The following is a 15,374-nucleotide window of genomic DNA, read 5'->3' on the forward strand; positions in this document are numbered from 1 at the left end:
AGGCGTCCCAGTATTTATTCTTACCATTTAATATTCCTGTTTATTTCTTAAATTTTCCCCTAGTACACCTGGTTTGGCTAATCACTGCATCATTAAGAATTTCACTTTACTATGAACACGTGACAATAATAATCCTATACATCTATTAATTTGAATCAGGCGTATTGCTGATAAATTTAACACAGGGAATGGCAGGGGTGGTTCGAGGAGAGGTTTTGGTTAACCAACCTCTGTTTTTATTGCCATGTCACAAGATATCAATGCTTTTGTAAAACTCAAAAAATTCTTATTACTTTTAAAATGTGTGAATTTCCCATTGGGATTAATAAAGTGTCTATCTATCTATCTATCTATCTATCTATCTATCTATCTATCTATCTATCTATCTATCTATCTATCTATCTATCTATCTATCTATCTATCTAAAAATATTATTGTATATGTGAGCTTACTGTAATGTTATGAAGAAATAAATACTTAACTGCTTACATAACAAACTTTCATGAATACCCTAAGACCTTTGCTCAGTATTGTATATGCCATTTCAATTTCGGACTGCACATTTTCCATTAGAGGATCACATGAGGTTGGATTCTATCCCAGCCACATTTTGATCAAGGCAGGAACTATGGGATTGCAGGGCGCACTCATTTACCAGACGTGTACACTTTCATAGGCCATTTTAGTCTCAACACTCAATTTAATAGCATATATCTGGATAGTGCTTACAGTCAACCATTCAGAGTAATCAAGCCATTTATACACCTCAGTTCATTTATAAAGCTCCTAAAGCTAATACACCTTAAACCGAATATGCAAAGTTGCATTTTAAGGGTTTTAAAAATAAGTAGGTAAAGATTATTCTTTACTGCTGCTCTACTGCCATTTAAAATACATTTGATGCATTAACAGCACTGATGAAAGAGGAACATACCAAGGAATTATTTTAATGTTTTTCAACACCGCCCCTGTCCCCCCAATCCTTTTCAACAATTACAAGCAGTAAAATGGATGCCTAAAATCGGGCTACTTCTTTAGAATGATAATTGCCTTATTTTCAATTTTTACTGGTTATTGTATAATCCCCAGTGGCCTTAGTCATCTTAAAAGCATGTAAAAGGAAAGGTGAAAATTATCCTAAGCACATAATAACAGCTGCTGAAGCTCAGACATTATCTCAAGCATTTTAAAGACCTCTCTGCGGTAAAACTTCAGTACCAAGTGGAGTATCTAAGTTCAATAATAACAGTTTCACTTTGAGATTAGATTTTTTTTCTGTATAACAAAGAAAAACATTTCCATTTTAAAATCAGCCTTTAGATTATAGTTGGAACAGTAAAGCTGTTGTCACGGGTCTCTCCAATAGTTTCATAGTCCCACAAAAATATCATCAGCATCGTTTTATGATGCATAGTTTTCTAAATTTAAATAATTAAGCAAGCTACCATTTGCCAGATGAATGCATTCAAATATATATATATATATATATATATATATATATATATATATATATATATATATATATATATATAGTAGGTAACCACCCAAACAATCACATTGTGATTCAGACTACGAATGCCGTGAATATATATGGGCGGCACGGTGGCACAGTGGGTAGCGCTGCTGCCTTGCAGTTGGGAGACCTGGGGACCTGGGTTCGCTTCCTGGGTCCTCCCTGCGTGGAGTTTGCATGTTCTCCCCGTGTCTGCGTGGGTTTCCTCCAGACGCTCCGGTTTCCTCCCACAGTCCAAAGACATGCTGGTTAGGTGGATTGGTGATTCTAAATTAGCCCTAGTGCGTGTTTGTGTGTGTCCTGCGGTGGGTTGGCACCCTGCCCGGGATTGGTTCCTGCCTTGTTGGCTGGGATTGGCTCCAGCGGACCCCCGTGACCCTGTGTTCAGATTCAGTGGGTTGGAAAATGGATGGATGGATGGATATATATATATATATATATATATATATATATATATATATACTGTATATATATAAATAAGACATCCAGGAGACCAGGTGGAAAACCTCAACCATAGTATGACTTCCCCTCCCATAGACTTTTCATTGTGAATCAGCATCTCTTAAATTTGAGCTCCCATGCTTGATTAAAAACGTTCACTGATAAAGGATTCGCCTTTAGTATCTAGTTTTATTCATTAACCTGAATTTAATATTTTCAAAGGTGTTTTGCATCTGTTTAATGAGTGAGTACACTGATTTTCTTTATTAAATATACAAAAACACCAGATACTATAATTAAAAGTATACATTTCATGTGCCAGAGTTTACCAGTCAATATTAAAAATTCTCCTAAAAAGAATGTTGTAACAGAATGCAGGAAGTACCTTTGCTATGCAGAGAGAAAAAAGGATTAGGAAATAGCAAAACGTGGTAAAGCGATACCATCTGGAGTGCTGGAATCATTCCTGTAACAGTCCGATGCCGTACTATCCTAGAGTTACTTTATACTCAGGGATTAGCCTTTATGAAACGAATGAGGTTTGACTGTCACAATATCATTACCTGAGTTCATGGTGGCTCTGAAGTGCACATCTTGGGGCTGCTAAGTTGCTATGTATTGAGGCCACAGTTCACAATGCATCAGCTGCATTAATGCGTATATTGGTCTTCTGTATAATATCAGAAACAACTAAATCAAAATGATAAAAAGTGGTTGAAGCCACTTGTACCATAATCCACAGACAAATGTTTGCTTTTTGACCTTAAGATATCACTGAATGAGTTGACCTTTCTGCATGATCCTGATGATTAGAAGGTCTTTTCTTGACACTGCATTGTCCTTGGATAAAGAATCAGTTATATATTTATACAGTATATCAGTCACTCTCTAATGCTATAAGATGTGTGCAGTTGGCGTCATTAGGCCTCAAACCTGAGACAAAATTACAACTAAAGTCCTGGGTTCAGATAACAATTTTTAATTAACAAAATACCTTGAACCAGGCCTTTTCTTTTACAATACACAATACAATCTGTTTTCTTATTTCTTTTTTGTCCTCCACTCCTCCAAGGTGAGCTTTGTCCACCTCCTATCTGAATTCGACTTCCCTGAATCTAACCCAGGAGTCCATATTGCCTCCTTGAAGCAGTTCTGGGTCAGTCAAAACAACTCAAAGAAAATGGACTCAGGGCAACCCTACAGAACTGCAACTCCCATGCTGCTCTGCAGGTGTCCAAACAGGAACACACCCGAAAGGATGCTGTCCTCCAGTGTATGGGGAAGTGACATTAGCACAAGAGGCAGCCTCCCAGTGAATTTCACTCACCCTGGCCTCCCAACCGGGTAAGGGAACACTAACCATCCTGGATGAGATGCCCCATTGTACCCATACACTATTCGGGCTTCCTGGCAAGGTAAGTAACTCCCATCCTTTCCCGCCAACTACATCTGTTTAGCTGGTCAAAACAATCCCCTTTGTCAGTCTCCTACCCAAGTATGGGAACGGGTCCACGGGTCTTTTAAACAGCATATTCTGATTACATTGTGTGCTGTAGAGCACCCTTTACAAAAGAAAATCACCACACTTATTACATTAATTATCATAAATCATCCATTTCCTTTTTTTATTTATTAGTTCACACATTTTCACTCTAAGCAATTTAGAGTACCCAGTGAATCTAACCTGTGTTAATTTTTGGATGTACAGTAATTGCAATCTGAAAGTACAGCATCCAGATTAAATTTGCACAGATATGATGAGATTATGAAAACTTCACAAAGACAGTGGAAAGAATTTGTCATTAATTGCACGATCTGTTAACCCTCATGTCATCTGCTTTGCCAGGATTACTGAACATAGTGCTTTGTACCTTCATCCTAAATATTGTGGAAGCACAACAATACCGATCAGCCAAAACTGAAGTCAAAAATGTACTAGCAGAAGAAAAATGAGGAGTTAATTGGAAACTTATCAAAACTGAGATATACTGCTATGCAAAAATAAAAATATCTCAAACTTTTTCATTAATGCAATATTCGCACTAGTACACATTTGTAATGAAAGAATAAAAGAAGGGAAAAGTCTAATTAAACACTGAAATCAATTTCAGGTAAAATGACACCATCCACTCGACTAATTGTGAAGCTGGTTAGAGCAAAAGCTTTGCAGCCAAGGTGGGCCCAGAGGACTGAAGCTGAGACCCACTTACCTATAAATATGCAGTTATCTTCATAAAGGAAAATGTACACACACATTTCTGCCATTTTTAGTACAGTTCCACATTTCATTCAAATAGGGTGGTTGATTTGAGTTATTTTGCCCATGGATTCACATCTTGACACAGGCAGAACAGTCAGAATCAGAGATTACTCCAAGATGTTCAAATCATGCAGTACATTAAAGGTAAATCATGTTCATATTGCAATAGTTTCCCTGTATACTGTATTACCGGTAATATACATATGGTATATGTAGGTGAAGATAAAAAACATATCTAAGAGTTACCCTGAAGGAAAATTCAAATTAAAAAAATTAAAATTAAAATTGTTGTCATTTTACTGATCTTCAGTATTAATTCTCAGCTATTTCTTACAAAATGCTACCAATGCAGCTAGTGGAAGTTGACAATCTGCATTTGTTATTAGCATTTAGGAACTTAATTTAATAAATTATAGGCTCTTAAAAAAACTTTGAAGAATTCTTTAGAAATGTTGAATTTAAAGTGGCAAGTTGTTACTCATCTGCCGACTAAATGACTTTGCAGCACTACGTATTTTGGCCCAAGGATGCCATTAATTTTCTATTATTCCTTATTGCCTGATTTAATTTCCAAATGAAAAGCTGCCATCCTCAGATGCAGCAAAATACAAATGTCAATATTTTAGATCTAATTATAATATAATATAGCACTGAAAAACTTTTTTTTTGTTTTTTAAAGTTTGGCTTCCTGAAAATGAACTTTTATTGAATTTAGTGTGTTTATTTGGATGATGATGCTGATACATTGCATTAGTTCAATTGAGCAAAAAATATTTTGTGGCTGATTTTCCTCAGTTTCAATGTCCAACAGTAGGCGGTCAGCAACGATGGATCCCACTTGCCCTGACCCGGTTTTTCCATCAGTGCAATATCCTAATGAAACCTTTTCACCATGACTGCATTAAGAATAGCACGGAAGAAATCCAAGTGAGGATAAAGAAAATGAGTCTTTAGTGAAATGTTGTACTTCTTGATTGTATATGCTTGATGCATGCTGTCAACCAGCTGGACATAGTTTGATGATCTGGAGTTGCCAATAAAATGCTCAACAACATCCTTGTCATTAATGACGTGTCTGATTTACGGACCATCAATACCTGCCTCTCTTAATCTTGATATCGGTTATTTGTGTAAACATCTGTCTCAAATATCAAAATCCTTCAGCTTCCTTGTTCATGGTTTTCTCAAAATATTTCATCAGTTCAAGTTTTATATGAAGAGGAAGCAAAAATATCTTTCTTAGGTCAACAAGTACTTCATATGCCAGACTTTTCTCTCCTGGAACCAAATGCTTATGGAGAGGCCAGTTCTTTTCAATGTAATGACACTGTTCAGGATGGATGTCCCATTCACAGATCAAATAGCATTACTTGGTATATTTAAGTTATATGCTACTCTAGTAGCAGTCTTACTACATTTAGATAACCACAAATGTTCCCTTTGTAAATGATACATGCTGTAGCATCTTTAAAATGGCAGAGTATTATGTATTGAAAATGTTTGCTGTGGAGGACTAAAATGTCTGCATTGCTCTAAACAAAACCTTCGCTTTTAGATTATGTAATTTTCTGGACTCTTACCTCTTCTACATTTACTTTCCCTTCATCCACTGGCTCTTCTACCTTGACATCAAATTGAATGCTATTGCTATACATTATATAAAATATCATACATTTCTAGCATCACAAGCTATCAGCATACATCTTGGATCAGGATGTGTTTCACTACAGACAAATCCCTTGTGTTGCAAGATTTCATTACAGTGCTTTATGTCACATTCAAGAAGCACTTGTATTACTGTAATGAAAATGTCAGTATGACTTCTTACAAGATTTTTTGTTTATTCTTGTCCCATTCAGATGGAAATAAGTCAAATTTAAATTTAAATGTTATGTCATTCTATAGTATGCAGCAGCATTTATAACAAAAAGCTGAAGACAAAGAGCCCCATCCATTGTGCCAATTCCACTGTACCAGTCCAGTTTAAAATTTGACTATAAGGCATGATTATATATTTATGGGCATTGTTCCATATAATATTTGAATTTATTCTCTTTTTCTTTATTAATTAATAGAATATTTCATTTACCGCAAATATTTATTTAAGATAAAATTCAACACGGCATATATCCTATTGAGAACTGCATTGAAGGTATGTTATTTGTTACAGTCTGCATTTTTTAATACATACTTTAATTCTTGATTATGTTAACAGAGGAAAAAAAACAACAAAACTCAAAAAGATGTATAAGAACATATATTTTATTGATCATAAACAAGTTCAGAACCAATTTTAAAATCCCCCTTATCATTGAAACTTGTCAATAGTTTTGCTCCTCATCTGCCTTAGCTTACAGGCATTTTTAATGCTTATACTACAGAGCATATATTGTGATTTCAAGATGTGGTCCTATTTAAAATATCTTGTATAAATCAAATTAGTGCAGAATGCAGAGTCTTAAACTATTGTATAGGGCACCCAATGTTTGAAATAATATTCTTTATTAAAAAAGCAAACATATCTCAAGTAAACCAGTTTTGTAATATAGTTAAATGGTTTATATGTAGATGACATCTTATGTTGTTTTCATGCTATTTAAATAAGATGACAAGCAAAAGTAATGAAAGAAAATAACCCCTTATGCTAACAGGTGACAGACAATGCATATTTAAATGATCTGCTAGATATTTACTTAACAAACTGCCTTTCCATCATAAAAAGAGAAGGCAAAGAACTGCTGATAAAAATAAAAAATAAAACCATAAATGCATCAAGCATGTGTGGATTTACATTAAATGATAAAATGAGGTCTTACCTCTTGGCATACTCACTTCCCCTTAGCAATCTTTGCATATACATTAATTTCTTTGTCTATTACATTCTTTTCTACTCTTTATGTGTCAATATTTTGATTAGCTTGTACATTGGCTATTTTGTAGCCACACTACAGTGTACTTTGCAAGTTTTCATAGCACACTGGGCACTTAAATGGAATTGCACTTAGCAAAAACACATTCAAATTGAAATTTTCTCATACTGAATTTTGAAGCCGAGCTAAAGGTGATAATAAGTTATAAAAGAAATACTTTGTGACTCATTTAATGCTAAATATTCAATAATGTGCTCTTTTCCTACTAAAATTGGTCTAAATGCATGACTGATTCATAGTTCAATTCATTCAGCTTATTATAGGTCATACAACGTACTGCATATAAAGGGCACTTTTGCTTACAAGTCTGACATGCTATATACCAATACAGATTCAATGTAATTAAGTAAAAACATGCAACAACAGCACAAATATTATATTATACCTAAAAATAGTATTTAATATGGAAAAAGACATGGTTTGATGGGGATATCTCTAAGTGCCAACCTAATCGAGAACAGTTGCTAAACTGAAACTGTTTAAAAAGAAGAAAAAACATTTTTACAAAATAAACATATAAGGGAAAGCTAGATAGTGGGAGAACCACTGAGTATCAAACAGAAAACAAAACCCTAATGTCACTGTGAGCTTCACTATAAAGACCCTTCCATCCCAGTGAGGTGGGTAGTCCACTTGCCCATCAGCACAAGTAGTGCCACAGGCACCAAATATCTTATCCACTCACCTCCTGACTTATCAAACCATCTGTGTTTATCTCTGCTAAATGACACTACAACTTATGCATAGTTGAAACATTGCCCAGTTTATTTTCCAAATCCCAATAACTTCCAAAAGCACTTCCAATAATGTGTACTAAATGGGGATATCGGTGTCAAACACTAGCTAGTAATAAGGGCAAGCTCTGAATTGATATAAAATAAAAAAGAGTTTATTTCACAAAAAACAAAGAAACAGCATGCCTCTTTAGAGTTTCCAAAATGACGATCAGGCAATGAAATGCAAAAGTTTGGACTCAGGTGTTTCTTTGGACTTTATTCCATGAAGCAGATTTTATTGCTTCTATGGTAATGTTCAGTCAAGGCCGACGTATTGCTGCACGGGTTGCCCCGTTCACTGATGCTGTACTCAGGTGATGTACAAACTCACATAAATTCCGCTATCCAACATCATTTACCTCCATGTTGGTGAAAGACTTGACATCTCCAAGCCTATCTGAAATAACTAAGTAATATCAAATTTTCAACCTCACAATCTTCCAACTTCATTAACTCTCTCGATGTTTCTGGCACACCACTTTCTGTCTTATTAGAAGCTGCCGGTACTTTCCAAAAATGATTTTGTCACATGTTGAAGTCTCCACCCATTGACTAGCGCTATTTGCTTGTTGAGAACTTGAAAATGAAAATGCAAAGTGGAAAATGAAAATTCAATGAGCAGCAGGTGGCGCTAGTGCTTATTTGCATTTTTCTTTTCATTTTTGCAGCTTCATTGTGGCTCAGGTGGCAAATTAAATTGCAAATGGGGTTATTTCATTTTAATTTAAACTTCTGCAGCATTCTTGCATGCAGACTTTGAAAATGAAGTTGCAAATGGGGTTATTTTGTTTTAATTTTTTCAGCATTTTTGAGCACACTTTGAAAATGAAATTACAAAAGAGAGATTGCATTTTTAGTTATAATTTTAATTTTTATTTCTGTTTTTGCAGAAAATACTTGCCATACAAATCAACATAGGGAGTTAGAAATTTGTGTATGTTAATAGCTTTGATTTTTGGGTTACATCTAGGACTTTGACATTTTAACACCTTTTGTTTTAGCTAGAAAAACTACTAGCAAGGTCAAACACATGCTTTCAGTGGAGTTTTGTCATGTATAATTAAGTGAAATAATAAATTGCTGGTTGTAGTGGAAAATAATATCTAGCATATACATTAATATACTTTTATTAATGTCTAACAATGTCCAACTTTGAAAAAGGGAAGCTGTACGAACCAGTTCTTGCTCTTGAACATTTGCAACTTAAAAGATCAGATAAGACCTTTTGTTAGAGGGATAATTGACCAGATTTTCAATGATAGGAAGAACACCCGGGCAAGTTTTATAGCTTTCTTGTTTGTCCAAAACTTCATTTGTGTATTTCCTAGAAATTGGAGAAAACGCTGAAACAAGAATTGGTATGAAGTAGGGAGCTGGCTTATTCTGGGTCATGGCTGATTAGGATTGGTCATTAATCAGCAGAGTCGCTCTGTACCACAATGTCCCATTGGTCTATGATGGTATAAGAAAAAAGATAACAGAGAAGCTGCCTCTCTCTGACATTTTTTTCCATCCATGGAAGAGGAGAAGACGAACTCTTTCAGCAGCCATATTCAAAGACCATGCAGAAGCAAAGACAAAGACCAAGCCTTCTATTAGTTTAAGCAAAGTGAACTGATTATGACCCAGATTGTATTATTTTGCCAATACTCACATTTCAACTCTGTGTATATATATATATATATATATATATATATATATATATATATATATATATATATATATATATATATTGTAGCAAGCAGCTGGGGGTGGCACCCAGCCTGGATGGCCAGAAGGCCCGGAGGAGGGATTATGCCTCCTCCAAACCACGAGGGGGCAACCGCCCTGGTGGCTTTGAGGACCACGGGAACTGAGCTTGGAAGCTCAACCCTATAGGGGCCCGTGGTCACCGCCAGGGGGCACCCCAATGCCTGGAGAGCCCTGGTCCTCAGCACTTCCGCCATACCCGGAAGTGCTGGGGGGAAGACGACCAGGGACACCCAGAGTGCTTCCAGGTGTGCAGCAGGTACTTCCGCCACACTGGGGAGTGCCAGTGGAAGATGATCAGGAGGCATCTGAAGCACATCCGGGTGATTATAAAAGGGGCCGCCTCCCTCCATTCAATGGCTTGAGTCGGGAGCAGAGAAGAACAGAGCTCAGGAGGAGAGGAAAGCAGCCAGCCTGAAGAAAAGAGAGGCATTGTGAGGCCTGGACTTTGGGGGAGATTGGGGTTGTGTGTGCACCTTGTAAATAGTATATTGTATAATAAACGTGCGTTGTGGTGCTTAAAATGATATCTGCCTGTCTGTGTCCGAGCTGCTTTCTACAATATACATATACATATATATATATATATACAGTATATATACAGTATATATATATATATATATATATATATGAATGGAAGAGAAGGTCTGTGATACGGTTTGCATATTTGCAGCTGGAGATCCATGAAGGGAGAAAAAATGAATCACGTATCATAAAATAGGTTTTTTATTCCTGAGCTTTCAACCCCTATCAGGGGTCTTCATCAGAGGATAATGCTTAGACTTACAAGAATCAAAGGCAATATATAGCAACACATTCAGTTTTTTTGGAGGTGGCTAAGTCAGTATGATCTAGGGGGGGTGGGGTGGGGGGGGATTTATAGTTTAATTATTGTGTACATGTCCTTCTTAAGTTGGCATATGCTGGATTTATGTCCAAGTGTCTGTTGATGGCATTTTCATCTGATAGCCAAGACTCAGCCAACTCTCTGGCACTTTTACGTTGTCCCAGTTGAATGTGTGTCCTCTTGATTTAGTATGTGCATATATCAGCGATAGTGCGTCCTTTCTTCTGACGGCGTTGCGATGTTCCTGTACATGTGTTGAGATTCTTTTTGACGTTTGTCCTATGTATACCGCTGAGCAAGAATTAATACATAATAAAATGTGTAACTCATTCTCCTGCCTGTTCTTTTACTACATCTAATTATTTGGCATTACAGACTTAAAAGGGAAGAGGGAAGTGCTGAACTACACTACCTAACAGTAGGCTGAGTATGGGATTTGAGTATAAAGGAGAGAATAGGGTCAGCCCAGAACCCTAACACGACAAAAAAAAAAAACTGTGCTGTACACAATTCAGTTGAATTTTTTAGCGAATTGTTGCATGGAGTTCTATAGAAATCAGTAACACAACAAAGAAAAATGGCATAAACCACACAGATGCAGTAGTATTACTAAGCTGAAAATAATTATAAAAACTCTTCTGCTGTTATGTGATTATAAAAAATGTGTGTGTTCTCAGGACATTTGGCCCCTGAATTCAATACGAACTTGTCATTTTAGTTAGTCAATCTAGTATTTAAAAAACACACCATATTATCTGTAATAAATGCAACACATTATTATTATAATCATTACTATTATTATTTAGACAAAACAAAAACTGTGGTCATTCCAGGCCAGCATTCTTCACAAAAGACAGTTTAGACACAATTCATCATTTGTTTTATCACATGCTATTGAGCTTATAAATATACAATAACAGTTTTATTTGAATAATAAACATTTCAGATGATTTTTTGTGTGCTTAAGTGGAAAAAATTGCATTATGTAAAAGATGGTTTTCAAAGCAGATAAAGCAGAACTCAATAAACAAGTTCTTTTCATCTGTGTACAAATTGCGTTTCTCTAAACTAGTAATGAAATGATTAAATAGACCCTCAAGACTAATCTCTAAGCCAATGCTGGAGCCTGAATGTGAGATTGCAATTTTTGCAGTAAATTGGAAAGTAATAATAATCCCACACTGTAAAAATGCCCCTTGGCACATTTCTCACAACCCCTGCAGTGAAAAAAAAAATCTGCCAATTTTCTATTCTAAGCACAATTTTGGTTGACTTCCATTGCTCTGTGATGACATTGGAGAACATGTTAACTACAGTCTTCTCCTTCTCTTGTGTTAGAGATTTTGCACTATATAAAAGGGCATAAGCATTCAAGTTATGCCTAATTTATTGATGTGAGACCAAATGTACTCTCTGCTCTCACATCCTATGTCTCTCATGCATGACCATTGCTTCCTCCTCTTACTACAGAGCTGTATTCCCAAATCTATATTTAATAAGCAATGTGATGGCTTTAAAACCCCTAAAGATGTCACTTCTAACTTAGCTCCAGCATTGGTTTATGGGGTCAGGTGCTTTTACTATAGAAACATCAGGCTAAAACTTTCTCTAGTGGTCTCAAGTGTTCCTGAATCTCTAAGCCTTTATCAACCTTTAAAAGATCATGTCACTTAAGAAAGGTTTGGGGATGCCTGTCCCAGTCTGAGACTGTTTTTTGCAACTTAAAACACAGGTTTACCTGTCTTTCTTTCAGTTGTCTCATACATCACTTTTAAAAGTATAATAAGGTTTATCTTCTTCTGGCTAAGTGCTATGTGTTGTCCTCTTCAGGCAGAAAACATTCTGCCCTCCTGCCAACTTTGTCATGGTCTCAGTATTATGTTGAGGATCAGCCACCCATAGAATTTACTATGTCAGGTGTCTCCTAGCTTCCTGGAGGAATACCATCTATTTTATCACATTTTGTTCTGCACAGGTGCCTCTGACTTTTAGCCCACTTGGGAACTGATATAAGCATAAGATTTAATTATGGAGTTAAAACACTACTTTTTTTCAGCAGGATTTAAATCTCTCTTCCATTTTCACAACTGTCTTTCCACTGGAGTATTTTTTCTTTAACAACAACAACAACAACATTTATTTATATAACACGTTTTCATACAAAAAGTAGCTCAAAGTGCTTTACATAGTGAAAAAAATAAAAATAAAAGACAAAATAAGAAATTAAAATAAGACAACATTAGTTAACATAGAAAAAGAGTAAGGTCCGATGGCCAGGGAGGACAGAAAAAACAAAAAAAAAACTCCAGACGGCTGGAGAAAAAAATAAAATTTGCAGTTGTTCCAGGCCACGAGACCGCCCAGTCCCCTCTGGGCATTCTACCTAACATAAATGAAATAGTCCTCTTTGTAGTTAGGGTTCTCACGAAACGACTTGATGATGATGGTCATGCAGACTTCTGGCTTTTAATCCATCACTGTTGGAATATCATGGTGCTTTGAGTAGATGCTTAATGCCTTTCTATCATATATTTCCTAATTTACGCAAGCTTTCTTGTATGCACGAAAACAAATTCAAGCCCAATGAGCCATTTTCTTTACTGTGAACTTCTTGTCATAAAAGGAGCCACTGCAAGACTAGAAAATATGTCTCTAATCATACATTTTTATTCAGAAGGATTAACATTACATCATGGGCCTCCTGCTTGTACCAAATTTGAGAAATATGAGTGATGTCTTACTTATCATATTAGGGAGTATGTTTGAGCCATCAGAAAACACTGTCTCAATCCCATTGTGCAACATTTCACTTTACTTAATAGCCACATGGATCTTTCTGTTTGTATCCTTTGACAGAACACTTTTCAAGGAAAACCAGAAAAAGCTACTGTCCCTTTATATTATCTACCACTCCCACTCTGGCCTGTTATAACTGTCATTTTTTGTGATTTTCTTCAACAATCCAAGCCTAGCCATCCTACCTGTTTTATTTAGGCTCACATCTGATAGAGGCTGAACAACGAAAATGCATTTGTTTCTAACCATGGAGCCATTCATATATAGCCAAATAGCCATGCATTAGAGTTCTGTGCAGGACTAATTTTTTAAACCTGCACCTGCCCGCTCCCGCATTACTCCATAACGTGCCCACCTGATCCTGCATACACTTGGCCTCACCTGTTCCACTCCGGCCCGCACCTTAACGGTTTTGTCCCACTCCCTCCCACAGAAACACATTGCTTCCATTAAGGAAAAAAGTCATGTATGATTGATAAGCCTGTTTAACATGATCTTGTAAAAGGAAGTGGTTGAAGGTTTCTCCTCTTTGGCCCAGTTGTCCTTTTCACTTTTTTTGCAACAATTCTACTTCATCAGTATGTAATACAGATCTTCTGATGGGACTTAAATAATAATTTATGAGCACAAGTCTGCATGTCTTTTTCACAGAAAGGAACAAAAAAAGCAGTGTAAAAGCAACATGTCTTGTTAAAGCTTTGTAATGAGGCAACTGCTTACTATTCTATATTCCATAAGTACGATCTATGTTAATAAATGCTATTCATTTCACAAAAATGTGGAACGGATACAGAAGGTAGGTGCTGCCTATGTGCAAGTCGCATATATAGGTTCTGCTTAAAACATACTCTTTTCTAGTTGCTAGATTACTGGTAGTTTAACAAACACTTCCCACTTTCTCACAGAACACTTTACTTATCAATACAAGCACACTGTAATCAAGCAAAGCACTGTGAATGTATCGGCATCTCCTCCTCTGCTCGCAAGCTCTGTGAGGAAAGAGGGCGTTACTAACAGCTGACCAGTGAACTTCACTGCACTCTTAGATTTAGTGCGGTTGCATTAAAGAGCGATAATTCTGAATTATTACAAATCCCTTCTTGTTCATGTGCCTTTACAAACCTCTTAAATAAAAGGTATAGATACAGAAGCTTTGAGCTGAGAAATTATGTGGATAATAGTTGGTGCAGAACAGTTTGTTGACAGGTTCTTTCAAGAAGTTGTAATATCTGATTCTAAATTAGTCGTCACATCATTGAACGTTTTCAGAACAGACACCACAGTTGTATCTTTTTTTTTTGATGAGGTCAATCGTCAAATTGCTGCAGCTGTGAATTCAGCACTATATCTTATCTCCACAGACTGCTTGAGTGACCTTGCAAGCTTGCCTCGTTGTCTAGTATGTTTAAAATACTGACAGAATCATGTTAAGAATGTGGTCACCATTGGCGTAGCTTGGGGCGGGCGGAGGGGGCGGTTTGCCCCGGGCGGCACATTTTTTGGGGTGGCATTATTGGCCAAAAGGCTCAGAACACTTCACGTGTAAGCAGCAGGGTTCGGAAAAATATCACTCATGAATGAAAAAAAGTCAAATTCTCTGATTTTCATCCACAAATGCTTCAAAAATAATTTTCAGACGGTCCTTCTGTTACGGCATCAGACACGGCAGTTGAAATTTATGAGGCAATAACAAAAATAAACAGAAACTTTACACCGATAATAATTTCTTGGAAGATAAACAACTAATTCACAATGTATAATTTCGTTTCGTTATCAATCCGAATGCGTTCTTGCTCATCCCCACCTATCACTTGTACACCACACCGGTTCTGGTTTTCGCAGCGTAATTATATTAAACTAATAATCAGAACACGGCTTATCAGTGCGTCTGTACTATATTCTTGTCTAGTTGATGCTTATAAATAATTATATGTGAAAAAATATTGCTGTTTCTCTATATATAAATAAATCTATGCAAATTATATATCTTATTTTTCTCAATACGTCATTCTAATTTTCTATTTAAATAAGTTAACATATTCAGATACGTTGGAGGGTGGTA

At 36.2% G+C, this 15,374-nt stretch overlaps 1 protein-coding gene across 2 annotated transcripts in view; it reads right to left on the minus strand.

Annotated features, from left to right (window-relative positions):
- plxna4 (plexin A4) overlaps positions 1-15,374 on the minus strand; it is a 1,034,568-nt gene that overhangs the window by 459,275 nt on the left and 559,919 nt on the right. The window lies entirely within an intron of this gene.

The sequence above is a fragment of the Erpetoichthys calabaricus genome, chromosome 1 (genome assembly GCF_900747795.2).
Source record: "Erpetoichthys calabaricus chromosome 1, fErpCal1.3, whole genome shotgun sequence".
Lineage (NCBI taxonomy): Eukaryota > Metazoa > Chordata > Cladistia > Polypteriformes > Polypteridae > Erpetoichthys > Erpetoichthys calabaricus.